A 27,378-nucleotide genomic window follows, 5' to 3' on the forward strand; every position below is an offset into this window, starting at 1 on the left:
TCTACAAGTAACACCGAGCCTGCATAAACAATTAAACCACTAGATATGCTAATAAAAGTGAATCCAAATTTTTTTCAACAAGAATTTTCAGTATGAAAAATTACAAGGAAAAGGAAACGGAGGAGAAGGGGCAAAGTTAGTACTATGAAATTCTTCATTTTTCTAAGTAAATATGAAATAATAATGGTAATAACAGTTAACATCCTCAAACACAAAAAAGAAAAAAAAAATGTTATGATCCACAGTCATTACTCAAACTGTTTGGAAAATATATACCTATTGCATTGGTGGTTTGCATTATTTTAGACATTTGGTAACATTTAAAAGAGGTAACAATAAAAGAAAGGATAATTGACAAAAGTTACACTTTGTTAGTACCTAAAAGTTCTTTTGGTAACTTCTTGTATTCACAGATGACAATTTCTGTCCATAGTGCAAAAACTGTTTGTATTGTATGATTACATAAAAATAAATGGTACCTCCTTATTGATGAAGAACTGCCACTTCTGAAGGAAACACAGATCAAAATACCTACAAAAATACGAAACATTAATCATATTTATAAATGATAATATGATAAATAACAGAAAAATACTAAAGACAACCTACAACTGGCAAGTGTACAAATATATTTAGTTTCTATTACTATAATTCGCAGAAAGCACTTTTGTGCAGCAAAAATATAAGAGACTCATATTATGAGGAGAAATAGGTAACAAAAGGTTGCCTTTCAGAAGAAATAAGATCTTTGTATCAATGACTGACTAACTTTGATGTTGATGCTGAATCTTGTTCTAGAGCCACAGTTTTCTTCTTTTAGAAATGAAGATTAAAATTAAAGTGACGAAAACATGTTAAAGGATCACAAAAATCAGAAAATGTTACAGAGTAGCTACTCCATATTCAAGGGGCTCCAGCAGGTATAAAGAAAATTATTTTTCTGGTGTTTTTAAAACTGTAATACATATAACTACCTAAAACACTGAATGAATTCAGATGACACTGCAGTTGTTACAGCTTCAAGAAGATCTGTAAAGACAAATAAATGATAAGACTTTATGTCACTTGTGGTTGAGGTGGCTACCATTACCAGTAAAAACAACCAGTGTGGCATGTGAGAGAAGTGATATACGTTTGTGTGTGTGTGTGTGTGTGTGTGTGTGTGTGTGTGTGTGTGAAAAACGTTTTTAGGTAGTTTTAAAAACACCATGATTTTAAAAACGTTGTGGAAAGAACCAATTTCAGATTAAGATGCAGAGTGTATCTTATTTGTTCTTGGGACTGCAGGCACATCTTACCTCTTTTATGTTTACTCTTTGTTTTTATGTTTGACAATTCATTGTTTACTTGGGTTTCTGTCAAGTCTCATTTACCTAACTGTGTAAAACAAAACAGTTAAATTCAATATTGCTGGCTTATTGTATCATTATTATTGAGTAGTGAAATGCAACTACCAATTGGTGACCCCTGGGATACTGAAGAGCTCAGAGACCCCAGAAAATGTGCAAAGGAAGACAGTGATGATGTGTCAAAGCACTGAGTGGGTTCAGATTACACTGCAATCGTTATAGCTGCAAGAAGATCTGCAAAGACAAACAAATGACTTTCAAGCTCAAAGCAGAATGTGAAACATCACACTGTTATCTCTGCAAATGGCAAGATGGGCTGAAAAATGAGAACAGTTTATTCAACGAGTCTAACACAATTTCTTATACATGAATGAAAGGGCAGATTCCTCAATCTTTGCCAAAAAAAAAAAAAAACAAAGTCGTGGTTTGCATTACTGGATGTGGCACTTATGCAAAACAATATCACCACTCACTGCATGAAGTTTGCTGTAGGCATCAATAATTTAGGTGTCCAAGCAGTAGCAATGATCTTGGGCATTATACTAAAGCCACCCCCAGAGCAAAACTACTTCCATTTGAGGGAGATGGTCGGCAGCCGAAAGTGCAAATCATTAGACCAACATATGCAACAGATGTTACAGAGTGAGTGTACTGGTGATATTTATTTATTTATTTATTTGTCCATATAAATCTCTTTTTCAGTACATATAGGGTTATTACAAATGATTGAAGCGATTTCACAGCTCTGCAATAACTTTATTGTTTGAGATATTTTCACAATGCTTTGCACACACATACAAAAACTCAAAAAGTTTTTTTAGGCATTCACAAATGTTCGATATGTGCCCCTTTAGTGATTTGGCAGACATCAAGCCGATAATCAAGTTCCTCCCACACTCAGCGCATCATGTCCCCATCAATGAGTTCGAAAGCATCGTTGATGCGAGCTCGCAGTTCTGGCACGTTTCTTGGTAGAGGAGGTTTAAACACTGAATCTTTCACATAGCCCCACAGAAAGAAATCGCATGGGGTTAAGTCAGGAGAGCGTGGAGGCCATGACATGAATTGCTGATCATGATCTCCACCACAACCGATCCATCGGTTTTCCAATCTCATGTTTAAGAAATGCCGAACATCATGATGGAAGTGCGGTGGAGCACCATCCTGTTGAAAGATGAAGTCGGCGCTGTCGGTCTCCAGTTGTGGCATGAGCCAATTTTCCAGCATGTCCAGATACACGTGTCCTGTAACGTTTTTTCCGCAGAAGAAAAAGGGGCCATAAACTTTAAACCGTGAGATTGCACAAAACACATTAACTTTTGGTGAATTGCGAATTTGCTGCACAAATGCGTGAGGATTCTCTACCGCCCAGATTCGCACATTGTGTCTGTTCACTTCACCATTAAGAAAAAATGTTGCTTCATCATCGAAAACAAGTTTTGCACTGAACGCATCCTCTTCCATGAGTTGTTGCAACCGCACCGAAAATTCAAAGCATTTGACTTTGTCATCGGGTGTCAGGGCTTGTAGCAATAGTAAACGGTAAGGCATCTGCTTTAGCCTTTTCCGTAAGATTTTCCAAACCGTTGGCTGTGGTACGTTTAGCTCCCTGCTTGCTTTATTCGTCGACTTCCGTGGGCTACGCGTGAAACTTGCCCGCACACGTTCAACTGTTTCTTCGCTCACTGCAGGCTGACCCGTTGATTTCCTCTTACAGAGGCATCCAGAAGCTTTAAACTGCGCATACCATCGCCGAATGGAGTTAGCAGTTGGTGGATCTTTGTTGAACTTCGTCCTCAAGTGTCGTTGCACTGTTATGACTGACTGATGTGAGTGCATTTCAAGCACGACATACGCTTTCTCGGCTCCTGTCGCCATTTTGTCTCACTGCGCTCTCGAGCGCTCTGGCGGCAGAAACCTGAAGTACGGCTTCAGCCGAACAAAACTTTATGAGTTTTTCTACATATCTGTAGTGTGTCGTGACCATATGTCAATGAATGGAGCTACAGTGAATTTATGAAATTGCTTCAATCATTTGTAATAGCCCTGTATATTGTACACAGGATATTGGACAGAAAACCTTTTTAGCTACTGGTTTTTCAAATGCCAAACATACATTTTATGAATTTTTATGACAAATTGGATCTATACAGTTAATAATTACAAATTTTTGAAATACTGTATATTTATAACTTATTTCTACAATTAAAGATACAAATTACATTTTTTCTTGCATAAGATACTGTGAGATTGAATAGTAGCAGTTTTCCAGAAGGTAGGATGTCACAGACTTTTTAAAGCTTTATAGTTCAGGAAGAGATTTTATATGTCTTGGTAATCTGTTGTAAAGTTTTGTTCCTGCATGATATACACCTTTTTGGCACAATGTGGTGTTGCAATGATTAACTTGTATGTCACTGCCTGACCTGGTACTGTAATCATGGACACTTTTGTTTTGAGGAAAAAGGTTTTCTTTTCTCAGTATGCTTTTTTTGACACCTGTGACTATTTCCAGTACATAAATGCAGGGAAGCGGTAGGATGTTTAGATCTTTAAAGAAAGGTTTGCATGATTTTCTGCTGCTCACTTGTTTCATTATTCTTATAATTGCCTTTTTTTTTCCTGAAAACCATTATGGCCTGATGTACATTTCCCCAGAAAATGATACCATACTTCAGTATTGAATGTACACAAGTGAAGTATACAGCCCTAACAGTTTCTGCACCAGTACTGTTGCAGAGAATTCTTGCTACATAGCTCATTTTTGCTAGTTTTGAATTTAGGGCTGTGATATGAGTGCTCCATTTAATATTTTCCTGGATATGAATCCCAAGAAATTTAGTTTCATTGATAGCACTACTGTTTTGGTTATCTATACATATTACAGGTTGTGCCAGGTTTTTATTTTGATCAGTGTGGAAATTCATGAGTACCGTTTTTCGGGGATTAATTATTAGCCTGTTTCTGGTAAACCATTCAGACACTCCTTTTGTAATATCTTTTGCAGATGCAGAAAGATTTTCTTTTTTATTCCCTTCAATCAATAGACTGCCATTGGAATTTTGACTACATATTAGGAGCATCGGTGGAGAAGAGGTAATATATAACAAGGCACTATGTCATGTATGTTTGAGGAATGTACACAATAACAGATCAAGTAAGCACTATGCCAGTGCTTCAGGCAACCAACTACATCAGCTTAGGGGAGGCAGCCCCTATTCAGAAGGAGCAGGTGTGTCACATCATGAAATTCCAAAAGAGTATCACATTACAAGTAAAGGCACAGTGTTACAGATTGGCTCAGAAATTAATGGCAGCTCAATCATACATACAGAGAATTGTTTACACTTTCTCATATTATCATGCCAGTTACATGTAAGGGACAAAAAGCTAGTTGTTGCTACCTGGTTGACTGGGGTTCTGCTGAGGCATGCTACCAGTCAGTCAGGATGAGAATGCATTGGTAGTTTTGGAGCAGCGAACTTGCCTGTAACAATACACTATGTGATCAAAAGTATCTGTACACCCCAAAAAACATTTTTTTTTCATATTAGGTGCATTGTGCTGCCACCTACTACCAGGTGCTCCATATCAGCAACCTCAATACTCCTTACACATTGTGAGAGAACAGAATGGGGGGCTCTGCGGAACTCACGGACTTTGAATGTGGTCAGGTGATTGGGTGCCACTTGCGTCATACATCTGTATACGAGATTTCCACACTCCTACACATCCCTAGGTCCACTGTTTCCGATGTGATGGTGAAGTGGAAATGTGAAGCGACATGTAAAGCACAAAAATGTACAGGCCGACCTCGTCTGTTGAGTGACAGACACCACTGACAGTTGAAGAGGGTCATTATGTGTAGTAGGCAGACATCTATCCAGACCATCACACAGGAATTTCAAACTGCATCAGGATCCACTGCAAGTACTATGATAGTTGGGTGGGAGGTGAGAAAACTTGGATTTCATGGTTGAGCAGCTGGTCATAAGCCACTCATCATGCCAGTAAATACCAAACAATGCTTCGCTTGGCGTAAGGAGTGTAAACATTGGATGATTGAACAGTGGAAAAACGTTGTGTGGAGTGACGAATCGTGGTACACAATGTGGCGATCTGATGGCAGGGTGTGGGTATGGCGACTGCATGGTGAACGTCATCTGCCAGCATGTGTAGTGCCAACAGTAAAATTCGGAGTTGGTGGTGTTATGGTGTAGTCATGTTTTTCATGGAGGGGGCTTGCAGCCCTTGTTGTTTTGCGTGGCACTATCACAGCACAGGCCTACATTGATGTTTTAAGCACCTCCTTGCTTCCCACTGTTGAAGAGCAATTCAGGGATGGCGACTGCATCTTTCAACACAATTGAGCACCTATTCATAATGCATGGCCTGTGGAGGAGTGGTTACATGACAATAACATCTCTGTAATGGAATGGCCTGCACAGAGTCCTGACCTGATACACTTTTGGAATGTTTTAGAACACCGACGTTGCGCCAGACCTCACCGAATGACATTGATACCTCTCCTCAGAGCAATACTCTGTGAGGAATGGGCTGCCATTCCCCAAGAAACCTTCCAGCATATGATTGAACATATGCCTGCAAGAGTGGAAGCTGTCATCAAGGCTAAGGGTGGGCCAACATCATATTGTATGACAGCAATACCGATGGAGGGCACCACGAACTTATAAGTCATTTTCAGCCAGGTGTCCAGATATTTTTGATATGGTACTTGCAAAGAGGAGGTGGAACTGGGTTTCAGTAGGAAGATCAAGAGGAAGTTTGTACTCACAAATATGGTAGAATCAACATTAGGAATGGACTTTATTAGTCAACAAAGGCTGCAAATTGATCTCAGTATGGCACAGGTTACAATGGGTGGTGAAATCATTACAGGTGCAATAGGAATAGGTGCTCCAATCAAAATGCCACTTGGCCAGGCCAGGCTCTCAATGGTTGAGAAGATTAAAACCTGGCCATTTTGCTGCACCAAATACCGAGTTTGAAGAGTTGCTGCAAGATAGCATCATATGCCAGTCAGGCAGCCTGTGGACATCACCATTGCATTTGATAAAAAAGAAAGATGATACATCAATGCCCCATGGAGATTACTGAACATTAGCTCTTTAGCTGTTACATACATCCTTTCTCCATTCTGTGCTGAGGCACCTTAGAGTTGACATTCTTGGAGATATGAAATACTTATTATCCGATTTTTCAAAAACTACTAAAAACAAAAAAAATGATTTTTTTTCACATCTTACAGTCTGATTTATTCACTTGATAAAGAACTAAATTTCTTTTTGTTATCTGTCATACTTACTGTGCTGCATCAAATTAAGTAAAACATTGTACGAAATTTTAGAGCTTGAAAAAGTAATAACGAATTACATAAACTTTATGTATGGTTGGGTTTTGCTTATATATTTCAATGAATGAAATGTAGATAAGATACTGAAATTTCATTTAAAACTGAGATGAGAATGATATCTCATTTTGTTCTCGAGTTATAGGATTTTAGATCTGAAGGATGGGTGTGTGCGTAATGTGCCCATTCACATCTGTACAAATCACGAGTCATGTGATAATAACAATTATCATATCACATAAGCAATTCTTGACATCAAAATGAGGCCTTTTTGCAAATGATAGCTCGCAATGAATCACATATGTTGTTTGACAAATACTCAAAATTTTGTTCACCGAGATGTTGAAGTAGCTCATCTGCAGCAGTCAGAGGTTGGTGATTCAGGATGCATTCAGATGTCCATAGCACTGTAGCAAAACCTAAGTGGCATCCATGTACATGGTAACAGCACCTGGGGAATGGCATAGCATGGCATCGCGTTTTCGCTGTCCAGCTCACATCACTGCACATCATGGATGGCAACTGAGTCAACACTGTTTCTTGAGCTGTCCACGCTGCACAGTGTGCAACCCCATCATACGACCAGCTACTACCCAACAACCACTGAGATGGCACAGTGCTGGCATAGAACATTAAAAGCTGCACTTACATGCCATGGAAACAGTTGTCCCCTGCACTACTGCTGTTCTTATTAAGCCTTCACACAGCACAAGCCAGAGTTGGGGCATCAACACAGAGATGATTTTCAGAGAAACATTATGCCTACCACTGAAATTTTTTCCAATATGTCAGCTGCCAGTGGAGACACAACTGCCATACCTGATACAGCAAATCAAAGTCCAAATATTCAAACTACAAGCTTCAATGGCACCATTCCATGGTGAGCAGGAAACTTTTGTACAGAGAGATCTTAAAACATGCTCTCACATAATGTTAAGAATGATGCAGTGCAGCCAACAGGGGTGTTCAGAGTTTCAACGTATAATGATCACATGCTGCAGGTAATGTATGATGATAAGTCACCGACAGTGTCACTTGGAAGAGTAAAAGCAGCACATTAGCTAACACCAGGCTTGCATATAGAACATCAGGAAACTGAGGACTACGCATCAGTGACTTCAAGTCCAACTGGTGGTGGGGCTGTCTGGGTATTAGCCTAACAATTAAAATTTATCAAACGACTTTGTGTTAATAAAGAAGCAAATTTTAGTCCTGGTTACCTTACAATGGCTCATTCACTCAATCTATTACATGTCCTCACTTTCCTTTGAACAACTACTTGGATGGCACTTGTCATATACATATTCAAAACAAATCTACTCATATCACCAAGAACATATAATGAATGCTGTTTTTGCACAACTACATCATTCCTTCCAAAGATTTGGCATAAAACAGACTTGGTTTACATTTTAAGATATTTCTTATTCAGGACTGTTGCTGAATGTTGATGATAAATTATGCTATGAATCATTGTTACATCCATGTTTTGTGCAATTACTGCTAGTTTCCACAAGCACACTACAATTTTGAAACCCCAAAATGAAGTTCTGTACTACACCTCACTTTAAACATGCATTGGCAGTTACCTCTGTCTCGCTACTCACGACAAATTCACAAATCTTGATGTTTCCCAACGGTTAAGATTAGGAACTGCTGTGATGGTTGTGTAAATTATTAACAAATTATGGTTTAAGGGTTTTGGATATTCTTCCTTTTCATTTAATATTTGATACATTTCCTTTTTTCTTTATAATTAATTTCACTAATGACTAAAACTATCTTAATTACAAATCTTGTAGTAAATATTAATAACTGTTGAATACAACTTTCTGTGAAATTACGACCAAAATTAGACTTCAGGTGGTGGATATCGAAAAGGTATGGAATAATAAATAAATAAATGAATAATCCAAGTCATTTGAGAAATTCATTTGCCTATCCTGTTACTGTTCCTCGCAGATTATCTTATTAAATTTCCTATTCTTAAAATTTCAGTTGTTGTTGTTGTTGTTGTTGTTGTTGTTGTGGCCTTCAGTCCTGAGACTGGTTTGATGCAGCTCTCCATGCTACCCTATCCTGTGCAAGTTTCTTCATCTCCCACTACCTACTGCGGCCAGCCGAATTGGCCGTGTGGTTAAAGGCGCTGCAGTCTGGAACCGCAAGACCGCTACGGTCGCAGGTTCGAATCCTGCCTCGGGCATGGATATTTGTGATGTCCTTAGGTTAGTTGGGTTTAACTAGTTCTAAGTTCTACGGGACTAATGACCTCAGCAGTTGAGTCCCATAGTGCTCAGAGCCATTTGAACCAGTACCTACTGCAACCTATATCCTTCTGAATCTGCTTAGTGTATTCATCTCTTGGTCTCCCTCTACGATTTTTACCCTCCACACTGCCCTCCAATGGTAAATTTGTGATCCCTTGATGCCTCAGAACATGTCCTACCAAATGGTCCCTTCTTCTCATCAAGTTGTGCCACTGGCTACTTTTATCATAAGAATAACTGCCAAAACTAGGAATACGGAAGTCAGTAAGTTAACATACTTTGTAAATCTACATTCATTAATGTCTTGTGGGATAATATCCTGGGAAATTCCTCACTTAGCCAATGTGTTCACTGCACAAAAGAACGTAATTAGAATAATTATGTGTGGAGTTCACACACATACATCTTGCAGGTATCACTTTAAGCAGCTGGGAATATTAACCAAATTCTCACAGTTCATTTATTCACTTACGGAATTTCTTATTAGCAAACCACTGAAATTTGAAGGTAACCGAGATATTCACAAGTACAACACTAGAAACTAAAATGATATGCATTACCCTTTAATGAATTTAGCTTTGGCACAGAAAGAGATGACAACTCCTTCTATACCATGGTGAGATTGTTGACTAGAGATAATTAGCCATTAAAAAATTGCAAATGACTAAAGTGCGCATCATATATCTTGGCGGTCGAGTTTAGGTTCGTTCTGCGCATTTGACGTCACAAAACACAGTCAGCCAATGAACAGAGAACGACGTTGCCAGATCTCGACAGCAGTGCAGAGCACGGACGAGTGTCTTCAGTTTTAGAAACGTTTTCGCAATAAAGAACAGCGGTAATTGTTTATTTCCTACTGTACTTCGACGAAGCGTGAGTAATTCATAGTCATACCAACAGTGTTTGTCAGTAGTTGTGTGAGCTGTTAGAGTACTTATGGAGATACACTGTTCGATGAGCTGAGGTAGCGGAACGGTAATAGTGTTGGGCTGCCAAGTGAAAGGTTATGAGTTCAAACATTGCGCGGTGCTTAATATTTTCTTTATTTAAAAACAATATTGGAGTGTCTTACGTCACGAATTTTATTTGTTTGAATGAAATTTCTAGTGCTTTGCCTCTTCATTAACTTTTTCGCTGCTGCAGACACGTGCTCCCCGCATTCCGCGCTGTGCGCGATTTTGTCATCACTGCACTTCTCGCCTGTGCAGACACATGGTGTTCCCACTGCTTTGACACACTTATCATTCGATTTCACAAAAACTATTTGGCAAAAAATTTGATTTTTACACGTCTTCTTGCCTGATACCTTCCCCCCATAAATGACTTAATTTTGTTTTGATGGGCAGCATTAAATGTAGTAAACCATTGCACGAAATTTTGAAGAGTTTGCAGAGGTAAAAGTCCATAGCGTATACTTTCCGTATGGTCGATTTTAGTTGCCACAATGTTGAGAATGAAATGTGGACAAGATACCTAAATTTCATATAATATTTACTGTATAACAATATCTCAGTTAATTTAAGTACCACATAGGTGTCGTATGTAATATTGAGAAATATTCCGTCTTTCGCGACTGTAATAAAAGTTTTATATACACATGGCGCGTTTGGCTTTATTTTAAAGCACTTCCATCGGTGAAAGGTATGGCACATACACAATGGTATTCATGTTCTATTTCTTGTTTTTGTTCCACAGTCGCAGTTTTACCAATGGTATTGAAATATATCCCTCTTCTGCAACTGTAATAAGCGACTTATTTAGAGCAGACGCGTTTCTCTCTTTTGAAGCATCATAAGAGGACTGTATTTTGTGTCCTCCATTGCCAAGTCACCTTTCGTAGTTTTGTGCTGCAGTAGCACAATATTCAACGTTTGTGTTGGCTCATCAGTGTTTTAGCAAATAAATGCTGTTTGTGTGTGCCACACACAAAATTATATTTGACATAGCTCTGAGCACTTCACTGACAGACGGTATATTCAAGTCCTAATGTTTTTGTAAGTCCACAGTTTTGTTTAATGTATTTTGTCTACTTCCTTTTGATTGATTGAAGTGCTTTAAAATAAAGCCAAACGTGCCCAGTGTAAGTAAAACTTTTGTTACAGTCGTGAAAGGTGGAATATTTCTCAATATTACATACGACACTTACGTGGTACTTAAATTAAATGAAATATATAGGTATCTTGTCCACATTTCATTCTAAACATTGTGGCAACTAAAATCGACCATACGGAAAGTATACTCTATGGACTTTTACCTCTGCAAACTCTTCAAAATTTCGTGCAAAGGTTTACTATATTTAATGCTGCATAATAACTGCGTTGAACATCGAAACAAAATTAAGTCATTTATGGGGGGAAGGTATCAGTCAAGAAGATAGGTAAAAATCTAATTTTTGAGCCAAATAGTTTTTGTGGAATCGAATGATAAAGAGTGTCAAAGCAGTCGGAACACAATGTGTCTGCACAGGCGAGCAGTGCAGTGACAAAATCGCGCACAGCACGGAATGCAGGGATCACGTCTTTGTAGCAGCAAAAGGGTTAATGCGGCCGTGGTGGCTTTACTTCATGAACTGCGCGCTCCCCCCTACACGTAAGCTTGCGAACTATGCTATACTATGGCGCTGCTTCTATTGGCGCGTGCGTCGTGTGCAACTGGCAACGCAGCAATCTCCAGCGTCTGGGCGGGCATGCGCGAGCCGCCAAGATAAAAGAATTGAACTATAGCATGTAGCCACATAAGTAATAGTTTTTCTTGACTCGTATATAGGTATTCTATGTTTGTTCTGTTGACAAATGCCACATCATAATGTTTATCATGAATTTGACCTAAGGAACAAGTAGCCCACTAACTAGCCAACAATTACACTGTTGTCAGATCTGGATTTTATCCAGCTTTCTGTGCCTAGTACCACACACTGAGGGCCAAAACATTATGAACACCTACTTAATGCTTGTTTGTCCACCTTTGGAATGAAATACATCACTGATTCTGCATATCAGGAATCCAGCAGTCTGTTGGTAGGTTTCTGGAGGTATGTGGCATCAGCACAGGTCAAGTAATTCGCATAAATAAAGGGGCGCTTATTTGCATACACAATGAAGAGTCCAATAGCGAGCCAGATGGGTTCCATAACATTTACATCAGGGAAATCTGGTCACCAAGACATCAATGTGAATTCACTATAATGCTCCTCAAACCACTGTAGAATGATTCTGGCTCTGAGACACAGACTGATAAAAGAGGACGTTGTTGTCGGGGAAGACATCAAGCATGAAGGAATGCAGGTGGTTCACAGCTGTCAGTAGGTCTTTGATTACTACCATAAGTCCTTTGCAAGTGCAGGAGAATGTCTCCCATAGCATAATACTTCTCTCACCAGCCATGGAGACCACAGTGTGCAGCGCGTTAGAGCTATTGTTCATCTCAATGACGACGTTTGTGGCGACGACCATCGGCCTAGTGTAGCAAAAATGTAATTCCCATGAAGACTGACATGTTTCCATTGATTGACAGTTGAATCCCAATGGTTCCATGCCCAATGAAATCATAATTGATGATGTCGTTGAGTCAGCATGTGAGCACATAGGGGTGGTCTGCTGTGGAGCTCCATGTTCAACAACGTACAATGAACTGTGTAATCCAAAACATTTGTGCATGCACCAGCATTGTGCTCTTTCAGCAGAGATGCTACAGATCACCATCTACCATACTTTACAGAACAGACAAGCCTCTGAATCCCATGTTCTGTGAAGAGTCATGTATGTCCAACCACTTAAGTGTCCAGTGGTAGTTTCATTGCCCTTCTACCTCTTTCTATAGATGCTCATGACAGTAGCACACGAACTTCCAACCTGCTTTGCCATTTTCGAGGTACTCTCTGCTCCATGTACATACTTTTGTTACCTACAATGCCACCAGACAGCATCCAACATCACTGTGGGCAGTGGTCATAATGTTTTGGCTTATCAGTGAATGAGTTCCAATGCCTTTCACAACTTCTTTAAAATGGGAGGGGGGGAGCAACACAGAGTTAACTTCCTGGGTAGTGGGTAGCACTCTCTGGTTTGTAATGGACCACTGGTACATTTCAGTGGATCATACAGTTCTCCCCCCAATGGAGAAGGCATAGGAAGTCACAGAATATTCGAAGTCTGTGCTTCAAGTAATCTACTTAGCTCAGAACTAGAGGACCACTATCACTTCTGAGGACAATGATGTGGACTGTGGGCTTTGTTGAAATTCTGTGAGCAAGTCTGGTCTTCTCAAATCTTCTCTGCCAGTCACTGGAATCAACCGATTGCATTCTAGATGCGCAGATTACAGGCATCGTTTGTCCTAACATCTGTCACAATCTGCAACTGGCTGTAACCTGTTCTCACAATAGCTATCTGAACAGCTTCCACAATGTGTTTAAAGAGGACCCAGGCATATACACTGAGTAGACAAGATCATCACACCCACCCCTTCTAGCTACTTCCCTAAGAGGTACCATTATTCGCTATAACGTTCGAACTTCTGATAATTAACAGACCTTAACCTTTTTGTAACTGCCTGCCCAACACTTGTGAGTTCTTAAAAAAACATGTATACTGTTAATTACAACTGATGATATAGTATGAATTTTGTGTGAGATTTTCAAATGTTCTTTGTACATATACACCTTTACACAATTACCATACTTTTATGCAGTAAAATTCTTCTATTAAGCTGTACAGCAGATATGATTTCAGCCTGTGTTAAAAAGTAAATGCATTGTAAAGCTATTGTAGATCTGTCAACTTACTGTTGTGCCTTCATGGTATTCTAGAGTGAACACATTTTGTCCTTATTATACACTTTCCTTATTATACACTTGTGTGTGATACACAAAACCTCCTTCAGTCGAGAGCTACACTTCCTCCCTCGCCCAGCCTCCTTAAAAAAGTCTGTCATTTTCTATAATGGAAATGTTGCACTGCTTAAACATTTAAGAAAATTTATAACGTGTTACTTCAATACCAGGTTCTTATCAGTGTAAATACCTAAGAGTTTAGGTTATTTTGTTTAATTTATTGATTTTTTTATTTCATCCAATGATCATAACACAAAAGTTAGGTTATTTTGTTTAATTTATTGATTTTTTATTTCATCCAATGATCATAACACAAAAGTTTCAGAGCTTAGATGTTTAAGAAGATCTATGAGAAAAGACTTTTCTTCAGGTTGTTGTCAGTATAAATACAAAGAATTTAGAATATTTACACTACTGACCATTAAAATTGCTACACCAAGAAGAAATGCAGATGATAAAAGGGGATTCATTGGCCAAATATATTATACTAGAACTGACATGTGATTACATTTTCACGCAATTTGGGTGCATAGATCCTGAGAAATCAGTACCCAGAACAACCACCTGTGGCCATAATAACGGCCTTGATACGCCTGCGCATTGAGTCAACCAGAGCTTGGATGGCATGTACAGGTACAGCTGCCCATGCAGCTTCAACACGATACCACAGTTCATCAAGAGTAGTGACTAGCGTATTGTGACGAGCCAGTTGCTCGGCAACCTTTGACCAGGCGTTTTCAGTTGAGAGATCCGGAGAATGTGCTGGCTAGGGCAGCAGTCGAATATTTTCTGTATCCAGAAATGCCCGTACAGGACCTGCAACATGCGGTCGTGCATTATCCTGCTGAAATGTAGGGTTTCGCAGGGATCGACTGAAGAGTAGAGCCACAGGTCGTAACGCATCTGAAATGTAACATCCACTGTTCAAAGTGCCATCAATGCGAACAAGAGGTGACTGAGACATGTAACCAATGCCACCCCATACCATCATGCCAGGTGATATGCCAGTATGGCGATGACAAATACACGCTTCCAATGTGCGTTCACGGTGATGTCGCCAAACACGGATGCGACCATCATGATGCCGTAAACAGAACCTGGACTCATCCGAAAAAATGACGTTTTGCCATTCGTGCACCCAGGTTCGTCATTGAGTACACCATCGCAGGCGCTCCTGTCTGTGATGCAGCGTCAAGGGTAACCGCAGCCATGGTGTCCGAGCTGATAGTCCATGCTGCTGCAAACGTCATCGAAATGTTCATGCAGATGGTTGTTGTCTTGCAAACGTCCCCATCTGTTGATTCAGGAATCGAGACGAGGCTGCACGACCCATTACAGCCATGTGGATAAGATGCCTGTCATCTCGACTGTTAGTGATACGAGGCCGTTGGGATCCAGCACGGTGTTCCGTATTACCCTCCTGAACCCACCGATTCCATATTCTGCTAACAGTCATTGGATCTCGACCAACGCGAGCAGCAATGGTCGGATACGATAAACCACACTCGTGATAGGCTACAATCCGACCTTTCTCAAAGTCGGAAACGTGATGGTACGCATTTCTTCTCCTTAGACGAGGCATCACAACAACGTTTCACCAGGCAACACCGATCAACTGCTGCATGAGAGATCGGTTGGAAACTTTCTTCATGTCAGAATGTTGTAGGTGTTGCCACCGGCGCCAATGTTGTGTGAATGCTCTGAAAAGCTAATCATTTGTACATCACAGCATCTTCTTCTTGTTGGTTAAATTTCGCGTCTGTAGCACGTCATCTTCATGGTGTAGCCATTTTAATGGCCAATAGTGTAGTTAATTTATTGACTTCAGCTATCTCATATACAGTAAGACTCATGCTCAGGGTCTTATCAATATAAATACCTAAGAATCTCTTGTTGTGTCTGTCCTAAACTCAAGACTTTTTTTGGATGACATAATTTAGAAATTTGGAAGCAACGTAAGAAGAGAGTTGTAGATAATGCAAAATCACTTACTTCTTAAGATATATTGAGAGCCAACAATCTCAAAAAACGAATGAGTTAACAGATCTAACTAGAAATCTACTCTGCAGGAATCAGCATGGGTTTCGAAAAAGACGGTCGTGTGAAACCCAGCTCGCGCTATTCGTCCACGAGACTCAGAGGGCCATAGACACGGGTTCACAGGTAGATGCCGTGTTTCTTGACTTCCGCAAGGCGTTCGATACAGTTCCCCACAGTCGTTTAATGAGCAAAGTAAGAGCATATGGACTACCAGACCAATTGTGTGATTGGATTGAAGAGTTCCTAGATAACGGAACGCAGCATGTCATTCTCAATGGAGAGAAGTCTTCCGAAGTAAGAGCGATTTCAGGTGTGCCGCAGGGGAGTGTCATAGGACCGTTGCTATTCACAATATACTTAAATGACCTTGTGGATGACACCAGAAGTTCACTGAGGCTTTTTGCAGATGATGCTGTGGTGTATCGAGAGATTGTAACAATGGAAAATTGTACTAAAATGCAGGAGGATCTGCAGCGAATTGACGCATGGTGCAGGGAATGGCAATTCGATCTCAATGTAGACAAGTGTAATGTGCTGCGAATACATAGAGAGATAGATCCCTTATCATTTAGCTACAAAATAGCAGGTCAGCAACTGGAAGCAGTTAATTCCATAAATTATCTGGGAGTACGCATTAGGAGTGATTTAAAATGGAATGATCATATAAAGTTGATCCAACGGAGAGCAGCGCGCTTCGTTACAGGATCATTTAGTAATCGCGAAAGCGTTACGGGGATGATATATATACTCCAGTGGAAGACTCTGCAGGAGAGATGCTCAGTAGCTCGGTACGGGCTTTTGTTAAAGTTTCGAGAACATACCTTCATCGAAGAGTCAAGCAGTATATTGCTCCCTCCTACGTATATCTCGCGAAGAGACCATGAGGACAAAATCAGAGAGATTAGAGCCCATACAGAAGCATACCGACAATCCTTCTTTCAACGAACAATACGAGACTGGAATAGAAGGGAGAACCGATAGAGGTACTCGGGGTACCCTCCGCCACACCGTCAGGTGGCTTGCGGAGTATGGATGTAGATGTAGATCTCTGTCATTGTCAGGTAGTAGAATGACTTCAGTATAGCAAATCAGAAATGGATGTCTAAGCCGCTCTACATACTACCTAACAAACTGTTTTACTTCACATATTTAAAAGCAAATATTCTGAAAGGATCCAAGCCCTATGGCAACAAATGTTTTAACAAAGAGTTTCCAAGAAGTCAGCAACTGCGTATCATTACCATCACCAACAGACTCAAACTGTGTTGCTTTTCAAAGTCTGTTCAATTGCATGAGGAGTATATTTGGTTTCCATGCCTAAGTAGCTGCCATAAACCTTCAATAAACCTACAAGCCGCTTGATACTTGATACAGCTCCACTTTGAGTGTAGAGCTATGCCTAAAGAATACAGAAGAATGGGAAGAAAATTTTTGCTGTCACTAGCCACAATATGCAATGTGGGGTTCCAGTGGGAGTTGGTGAACTTGAAATTTCATATTAACAGTGACCAATGAAAGAGGCAGTGCTCACTGCACGTAAGGTAGTTACAGTTTCATCCTGTTTCCCATGGAAAGAGCTTTAAACTCCATTGCTACAAGTGATATACCATGGCAAATGGTTACAAAAATATTTTCAAGGCTTACTTGCTGTTTACCTACAAGAATTGTTTGTACCAACTCTACGAAAATGGTTGAAATGGATCTGAGCACTATGGGACTTTACAGCTGAGGTCATCAGTCCCCTAGACTTAGAACTATTTAAACCTAACTAACCTAAGGACATCACACACATCCATGCCCGAGGCATGATTCGAACCTGGGACCATAGCGATCGCGCGGTTCCAGACTGAAGCGCCTAGAACCGCTCGGCCACACAGGCCGGCCTATCAACTTTAAGAGAGCTCATTTATGTTACGTAGTTACAAGGCAATGAACAATAAAAATATTCCAGATACAGACCAGCAGTTTGATGTTAGGATGGAGCTATCCATATCTGCAATGTCCTTAGCGAAATTTTTTCACAAACAGTCGGTTACTATTCTCTGTGAACCCTGGTTGACTGGAACTATACCTGTGAATATAAGGCTTTCATGAAGCTACTACATGAAGAAGACCTCTTGCTGAAACCCAGACGAAAATTTGAAATGTGCTTCTGTCTTTTTCTGTCTATATATATGTGAGAAAATTACTTTGACAACCATTTGAAATTTATGTCTAGGTTATGTTGAGAAGTCTGCTTCATGGTTTGGTTTTTATAGCGAGTTGTAGCTCCCTCTGAATATGGATGGATGAGCCAGGTTGGAGGAACATACTGGCATATCATCTACATTAATGAATAGGATAGAATTTATACTTGATGCAGTTCACTTCAAATGTGGATAAATGGAAGTTATGTGTATGGGTGAGATAAACATTCAGGTAATGTGCAAATATGATATTGATGGTATGCTGCTTGACTCAGATATGGTGATTAATTATCTAAGTATAATTCTGTCAAACAATGTGAAATAGAACAAATACATAAAAGTCGTTTGTAGGTAAAGCAAATAACCTACTATGATTTACTGTGAGATTTCTGGAAAAATGTTGTACATCCGTAAAGGACACTGTGCCCATTACAGAGAACTGTTTCAGTGTTTATGTTTCCCATCAGGTAGGAATAAAAAAGGAAGCACCGAATTAGCTCAGAGGAATACTGCAAGACATGTTACTAGTCAGTTTGAACGAACATGTTCACGAAAACAGACCAAAATCTTTGGAGAGATAAAGTTGTTCTTTACACAGAGCATTACTGTGGAACAATTACCGTATTTTGACAGATGGCAGACTAATTATACAGACTCCCTTGTTCAAAACACAGGGAATCGGAGGTAGTGCAGAGGCATAGAGGCAATCATTTTTTCTCTTGCCCCATTTTCGAATGGAACGGGAACGATAATGACTACAATTTGTACGCTGTATCCTCCATCATTCTGTATCTAGAGGATTGCAAAGTGTGTATATAGATTTGATTACGATCATGTCCATTAAAGCACTGATGTGTTCAAACTAACTTTGATAACTGTACGCCTGGTTCTTGAACAAAAGTAACAATCATAATACAAAGTCATTTCTTCTGAATAATTGCTGAAAGAAGGCAACACTAAGGTATGTTAATGGTAAGTCCAGTACAATTAGTAACAGGAAGCTACGCACAATGTGTCTGTTTGTACTGTAGGTTCACTCACATTGTAGTACAGTACCGGGACATTTATACTATTATTATTATTATTATTATTGGTGTTTGCGGACCCATTGTCTCCAGCCTGTACATCTGACATTCTCCTGTATAGCATGAATGGTAGCTATGACAGTGAAATGGAACATTGTGTTTGTATTGTTATTGGTAGGGTTGGGAAAATTCCTCAAAAACGAAAACGCGAAAAATAACCAAATCAACTGTTTTTAGCGAAACAACACGAAATCGGCGACTTTTATGATACATTGTGAAATTTGAAATTTAGCCACATAAAAGTGTTATAGGTAAATCTGAGGACAGCTGCTTACTATTATTCGTAACTGACAGTCATTCAGTGTTAAAAATGCATTTCGACATCGTGTATAATCTCAAAATGACAGTTCACGTGCAGTGTAACGAACTTCGTTGTGGCAATAAGAAGAGCACCAAAATTGGCAATAAAGTAACACCGAATTTGGCAAAAAATAACACGGAAATTGCAAAAAAACCGAATTTGGCAGAAAAATGTCAATGAATTTGGCATAAAATAACTCTGCCTTTTGACCAAAACACACCGAATTCGGCAAAAAACAACACAAAATACTGAGTCTGGCACCAAAATACATCTGAATTTGATAGAAAATGCAATGAATTGGCGAAAAACAACGTTGACTTAGGGAAAAAAAGACACCTAATGTGGCAAAAATAACACTAAAACTGAAAAAAAAAGAATTTGGCGAACATTAACAATGAGTTAGGCATAAAATAATAATGAATCTGGCTAAAAATAACAACGAATTTAGCAATAAAATAAAACTATTTCTTCCTGTCCCCCGTGTCATTGGAGAAGAAAAAGGAGCAGAAAGAAAACATGAGGTCCAAATCTGATTTTTAAATGGAGCATATCTATGTTGGTGAACACTATAAAAAATGTCAATTTTTTTTAAAAAAAACGTACATCTTTCTCTAGAATTTTATGTGTAAAACATACGTAAATGTAAGCCACGTTATTTGGTCGTGAGTTTGCGAAAGTGCAGTGCCACGCCTGTTCACACAGCATTCTTCTATTGCACTTCTTTGCATTTCGCTTTGTAAAATTTAAATGTGTATATTTTTTAATGGAAGCCATCAAACATATATTCAGGGCAGTGGAAATTAAAATGTCTTGTGGTGCCTCTCCTCCTCCCAGTCGGGCGATTTGACATCCTAGCCCTTAAAAAAATCGTACAATACTGGGTGGGATTATTTGTGACTGGGAGAATAAGAACTCTTCAGAAAATTTGCACTCTTTACTGCCTATTAGCTAATTACTTTCTCTTTTGTGTGACATAAAATTAAATATAGAAAACATAAAACCAGTGAAGACAAGAGACAAGCAAGACAAAACACATTTCGTCAATCCTTAGGTCCCAGCATTTCTTCTCTCTATATTGCTACAGCTTTACATGTTGTGTTTTCCTTTCTGCGAAATAATTTACCTCATCAAAGTTCGTCAAACGTTTTGCTGCATCAAAAATTAAAAAATACTAATCTAGTACGAATCTAATCTAATATTAATCTAATACTGAAAAAGCTGTTAATTCAAATAGTATCCACGACTGGTGTGGTTTCTCGATTTGATTAATACGTCTATTTTGTCACAGTCTGTTAGATAAAACGAAATAGGTCTTTCTAATATTGCAGCAATTGTAACACACGCCACGTAAGCAAGACTATTTTGGCACAAATAGGCATTTTCATCTACCTCATGTACATAAATAACACAACAGAATAGAATTCATTAAATACCAATATCAAATGCCTACCACAAGCAAAAAGTTTTATATTACGTAAGTAGTTTCACTTTTATTCATATGCATGCGATCCAGCCTGCCATCAGTCAACTGATCACTGGGAAAAGATTTAGAATTTACTGTGGGAAATGATATTAGCTTGTGATCAGAACTTGCATTCCAATTTCTCATCTCTATATATCTCCACACATATTCATAGATTAAAAAAGATTGGAAGAAATTTACATCTGTAAAATTTTTGTGAAATACAGGTGATAATGAGCTCCAATGGAGATAACTTACAATGTCTGTTGGAAATTAAGCACCATAATATTTACTAAGAAACAGATTGCACATTATGCTAATAAGCAACTCCTATGTACAGTATACCTTCCACTATTTGAACATAACTTACAATATCGTATTACTGTCTGGGGAAACTCCAACACCAATAACAAAAAAATAATTTTTCCATTGCAGAAAAGAAACCATTAGGGCGATTCTGAATTTAAAAAAACATATTCACGTTTCCTTCCATAATATAAAAATACTGACTTTTCCATCGATTTGCATACACAAAACAATAGTTTTGTTAATCAAAGGCAATACATTACTAGAAAAAAATGCAGACATTCATGTACATGACACAAGAAATAAAGTCCAGCTGAAAACTATGCCTCAAAGAATGAGAGCTGCTGTAGAAGGTCGTCAGTACTCTGGTGCACGATTTATAAAGCATCTTCCCAAGAGTCAACAGGACAGTAGGTGTGAAAGAGTATTCAAGAGACTTCTAAAGGATTACTGAATGGAAACAGAATTTTATGGTGTAGAGGAGTGTATATGTAAAGAGTGAGGAAAGCTAGTAATACTAGTATATATGTAATGTAATCAGTTGAAAATATTGTAGTATCATGTACTGCATGTAAATAGGTTGACAGTATGTTGTTTCATACTGCAAATGTATGTTGAATATTTTAAGTTATTATGTTTAAGTTGACCTGTCCTCTGTTACAAGTACACACCCTGTACATAATGTAATCAAATGGGACCAAATAAAAAAACCAATCATCAAGATGTCATCAAAGTACTGATGTAAATCATTTGGATGTCATACAACCAATTAAATAAAAAGTTTGAAGTATTCTAATGCATACAAGACAATGACAGTCTTTAAATATGACTTAAAAATGTCAACATATTAAATAACTTACCATCATTTTGAGTCTGGAGAAAAATCTCTAAATGAAGTATCATCTGACACAAAGTCAGATGATGTTACAGGCCCATCAGGAAAGTATTTTTCCAATATTTGGAGTGGATGAAACTATAAAAAAAATGAATACTGTAAATCTTTGCTTATTCACCAGAAACAGAGACAACATAATGTGAAAACTGTGACCAAACATGTATCAAACCCACACAGTTAAACTACTGAATATTTCACTTTATCATCAAGGTCTCATGTCAGATTCACACTTCCAGCCATTAGCATTGCAAAATCAGGAAGGATAACAAATAATAAATACTGCAAAACGAGAAAGATATCAAATAATAAATTTTTAGTTATTGTACAATAAAGTATAGCACATGACTAAATTTTTAGGTGATTTGGAGATATACAGGATGTGAAGTACAGCTGTTTTCAATGGATGATAAATTGGAGAACATGATGGCCAGGACAACAGTGATTTAGGTCAAGATAGCATTAGAAAAATACCATTTTTTTCAAAGATAACATCACGGCGGGCTCCAAGGTACAGCACAGCCCCTGGTTTTTCATGTCAGAAGTATAACACCTGGTACTCAGATTATTGGTTACATAGAACACAAGTGATTGTGCTACGTATCCAATGGCATTCCATACCATCATGGCATGTGCTGAGCTCCTGTGACATTGACAAATGCAATCTGGCAACATTCATTATAGCGGAAGTTTCCATACATGGATACATCTATCATGATACTGCAGGTAGAACTGAGACTCATCTGAAAAGATGTCATGGAGCCACTTCTGCGCCCTGAGCCGTCACTGAGTACCGCTATTGGCCATGCCTTGTCCGCTGCCCCATCGTCTGAAGCCACGACAATGATCACCAGTTGACTGTCCATCATGCTCCAGATGTCACTCCAGTTTTCGTGTAGTTCCTTCTCTTGCTGCAAACAAATCCATTTCTTAACTCAGAATGTGTGAAATGGCTCTAAGACCCTGCACAGCCAAATGAACAATACCTCAGTCCTCTTGGGAATTCTGGCCACTGAAATCCTGCAATGCATTGAATATGGTCCTACATAGCCTATTGATTTCACATTCTCATCACAGTTGGGGGAACCCAATGAATGTGGGCAGAAATAGCATGGAACAATAACTCAGCTTTGACAGGCCACGACCATGTTACTATCGAATTGTGACATACGCTGGTAGATGTTTCTCCCTTTCATCCAACTTGTAACATGAACTTCTCACAAACAAAAAGCATACAAATGTGATTCCTGAATGAGAAACCTGCACATCTTGCATATACAAAAATTTAGTAGACTTCCACGCAAATTTGACGTTTGTTACATATTGCCTCATTGTGCATTGTGTAACTATTTTAATGATCATCAATCTTTCAGTGTATGAGGGTGTGCTGAAAAGCAATGCTCCCAGTTTTTATGAGAAAACTCTCAAATCTTTTTAAATGAAACAAACGTTATTAACATTCGACGCCTTTATTCTTCACGTCTATGTATTTATTTGTCAACATATTCATCCTGGTGAGGAACACATTGCTCCCAACGGAAGATTAGTTTCTTGATACCGTCACTGTAGAACGTTTGACTTTGTTGACAGAGTCACAACTTCAACTCTGTTTGCACTGCTTCATCACTATCAAAATGAAGTCGTCGAAGGTGTTCTTTAAGTTCTGAAAACAGACGAAAAACTGATGAGGCCAAGTCGGGACTTTATGGAGAATTATCAGTGACAATGAATCCAAGGCATCGAGACTGTCCTAGATGTTGCAGCGCTTGTGTGGTGTCTGGCATTACTAAGCCGAAGGAGAGTTTGCCCCATGTGCAGAAATTTTCTGCGGCTAAAAACTCGGCTGCAGCACGTTGTTCCTCACACACTGGCATAGTTATGTTACACACCGCCATGTTACACAATACATTTCGGAGCCCTGTGGTGGCAGAGGGTTGCACATTGCATCAGCAGAGAAAGAAATTCGACTGAGTAATGTGCATGACACGTAACACCTCAATCGATATTGAGAACAAAATAAAAATTTCGGAGGCGATACTTTTCAGCATGCTCTCGTAATAATACTGAAGAAGAAATTAACTGCTGTAATGTATGAAATTACTTGTTCACAAAAGTCAGATATGAGAAATGAGAACTGTGGCCACTGTCTCAGGGACAGTATTATTTAGTAGTCTGCAGTCACCATATTTCCTCAGAAATGCACTGCTGAACAAAAAGCATTGAGCATCCAAAAGACATGAACAGTTGTCTGTGTGACTTCATATACATACACACCACTGGCGGATATATGAATACGTAAATTATAAGAGTTGCTGTATAGCAACCAGTATCCATTAGTGTCATTTGAGCCTAGCGTTGTTACCACCCATGGTATGGTATGTAAGGACCACGAACAGGAACAGATGTTGAGTGATCATTGTGAATGACATGGAGAGACATGCCCATATGATTCGGAGTTATCAGCAACTGACTGAGGTTGAACAGGCCTCATTGCGGGTCTCAATTTGAACGGCTAGTGAAGTCGTGCAGTATCCAGATTTCTGGGGCATTCAGATGTGACCATGGACTGATGTCAGAGCGCATGGAAAATAAGGGCAGGCATACTCGTCATCAAGGTTCTGGTTGACCACCTCAAGATAGAATTGCCATATTGTGTGCTAAGCGAATCATTGTCTCGTTTCTCTGTAACCTATACAAACTGTTTTATAGAATGATTCTGAACTACATATCTGTATATGAGGACCACACCATTATCAAACAACAGGCAGGATTCGCCCAGGAAAATCATGCTGTGGCCAGATCATCAACCCGACACAGAATACTGTGAACAGATAGGAGAGAGGGCAGACTACAAGTGTGGCATTCATCGACCTAACAGCGGCGCATGACAACATGCACAAAAAAAGCGAGGGAGAATCCAGAAGAATGGTCTTCCTCAAGGCAGTGTGTTAGTATCAATGTTGTACATTACCTACACCAATGACCAACCTGTCGGAACAGACACATGATCTTTCATATATGCCGAAAACACAGCAGCTGCAGGCCAACAAACAAAGTTCAGGGAGGTAGAAGTGAAACTGACTAGAGCCCTTGAAGATCTGGCAGAACACCATGACAATAACCACCAAGAGCCTAATCCATCCAAACCAAAGGTCTGTGCGTTTCAATTGAGGAACAGACAAGCCAGGAGAAAACTGTAAATAACTTGGAGGGGAAAGCAATTACAACACTTGGACACCCTACGTACCTTGGGGTAAAGCTCGACCACAAACTTACTTTCAAAGATTACTGCGAGAAAATGAAGCGCGAAGTCTGCAGCAGAAACAAAATTATACGCAAGCTCACTAACAGCACATGAAGGGGGGGCTCAACCAAATGTTCTACATACGTCTGCTCTAGCTCTATGTTTTTCTGCAGCAGAATATTCTGCACAAGTGTGGCAGAACTCTGTACACACCATTCTTAACGAGACAGGCTGCATTATAACTGGTTGCCTACAACCAACTCCAGTTGACAAAATCTACCGTCTTGTAGTCATAGCACCCCGGATGTCAGATGAAGAACAGCAAAAGAGGTTGAGAAGAAGAAAAAGAAAAGTATTCCAGGCATTCCATGTTTGGAAGCGAACCATTATGTCCCACGCTGAAATCGAGAAAGAGCTTTCTCCAACCAACTGAAGCCATTACATCATCACCTTCCGCTCGCTGAATGGAACTGCGGTTAAATAGGGCAACTGGAAATAAAAAATAAAAAAAAAACGTACAGGAAGAACCCCTTGTTAGTTTCTAACTACCCTACCACACATGGAAAACTTTGAAATAATGTGAACTGGAGTGATGTGGTGCAAACAAAACTTGAAGTGGTGGGGCTACATTACTGGAGACGCAACATGAAAATTTCGAGAACTTCAAGATAGTGAACACTTTCTGGTCTGCCTGAAGCCTGCACACTGGAGGGCCTGGTTTCAGCAAATGTCCCAGCAATCAAGACTGCTGAATTTTGGGCCACAAAATCATTTTGACATATACAAAGTCTAATGTATATATTGTAGATATTGTGTCGTATTGTATATTTTTACCTTGTAATTAACTGTATTGTACCGTCCTGTACACGAAAACATAACAATCGCACATCATAACCCCTCCACATCTGAGCCTACCATTCGATAACAAGTAACGGACACCCAGCAACACTCTGTGTCATGCCACACCATTGTCAGATACTAAGAGCAGCCGGGCTACACTATCATTTTCCCATACATAGGTTGTTATTAAGATCATAGCATAAACGATTGCATTTGAAGTGGTGTCATGGCTGAGAAACATGGAACTACTGACGAATGGCATCATATTGTATTTAGCGATAAATTGTGATTCTGTACTACTGTGGATGGCCATCACACGAAAGTATGGTATGGACCTGGGGAGAAATCTCATTCTTCGAATGTTTTAGAGAAGCACAGAGGTGTTACTCCTGGCACAATGGTGTGGAGAGCCGTTGGGTGTGACTTATTGTCATGGCTGCTGGTGGTTCAGGGATCTCTGATTGCACAACAGTACTCATGGACATCTTCCATCCTCACGTGTTACTCTCATGTGACAGTATCATCGTGCAGTTTTCATTAAGGTAATGAAGGTACACACACAGCGCATGTCTCCACGAACAGCCTGTGTGATGCTGAGGTACTCTCGTGGCCAGCAAGTTCCCCAGATCTGTCCCCAATAAACATGTAGTGTTTGGGACCATTTTGGACGTCTATTCTGTTGCAGTGCCAGTATCCAGGATGTGTAGAACCAGTTACAGCTGTTTTAGGCCAGTTTCCTCAGCTTAGGATACGATGGCTCTTGATGCCCTTCCCAACCAAAGCATACATCGACGTCAAAGTGATTCAGTGTCATACAGTCAATGGGCTTGTACTGCCAAGTTCTTTGTAAATTTGACTATTCTGTAATTACTGAAATAGCACTTCTCAACCTGTGAAATTTCAATTTGTTTCCTCCTCCCCTTGTATGTGCTTCATTTTTTTCCAGACAATATACTCAGAGGACAAACTGTTTCTAAAACCCAAACTGATGATATGTGGAAAGTTCTCCATTGCTCCTCAGGAAGCTACATTTACTCATGATTCTATTAACAAGCAAAATTTTCTTGCACATTCTTAGTTTTGGAATGGTGTACTATTTATGTTGCACATTTGATACTCTCTGCATTCAGTTCAATGGACACTTTGTGGTTCTCAGTTACTGTTTTTCTTCTTTTTTTTGTTTCTGTTACAGCTACCTATCCCT

The 27,378-nt window shown here is 39.4% G+C and overlaps 1 long non-coding RNA gene across 1 annotated transcript in view; it reads right to left on the bottom strand.

The window, feature by feature from the left end:
• Positions 1-282: 282 nt before the first annotated feature.
• LOC124547624 overlaps positions 283-27,378 on the bottom strand; it is a 59,524-nt gene continuing 32,428 nt past the window's right edge. The window contains exons 2-3 of the long non-coding RNA XR_006967694.1: positions 22,059-22,171; positions 283-531 (exon numbers count right to left, since the gene is read on the bottom strand). This is a non-coding gene — a long non-coding RNA (uncharacterized LOC124547624). The remainder of the gene's footprint in view (positions 532-22,058; positions 22,172-27,378) is intronic.

This window comes from Schistocerca americana, chromosome 1, assembly GCF_021461395.2.
Source record: "Schistocerca americana isolate TAMUIC-IGC-003095 chromosome 1, iqSchAmer2.1, whole genome shotgun sequence".
Taxonomy (NCBI): domain Eukaryota; kingdom Metazoa; phylum Arthropoda; class Insecta; order Orthoptera; family Acrididae; genus Schistocerca; species Schistocerca americana.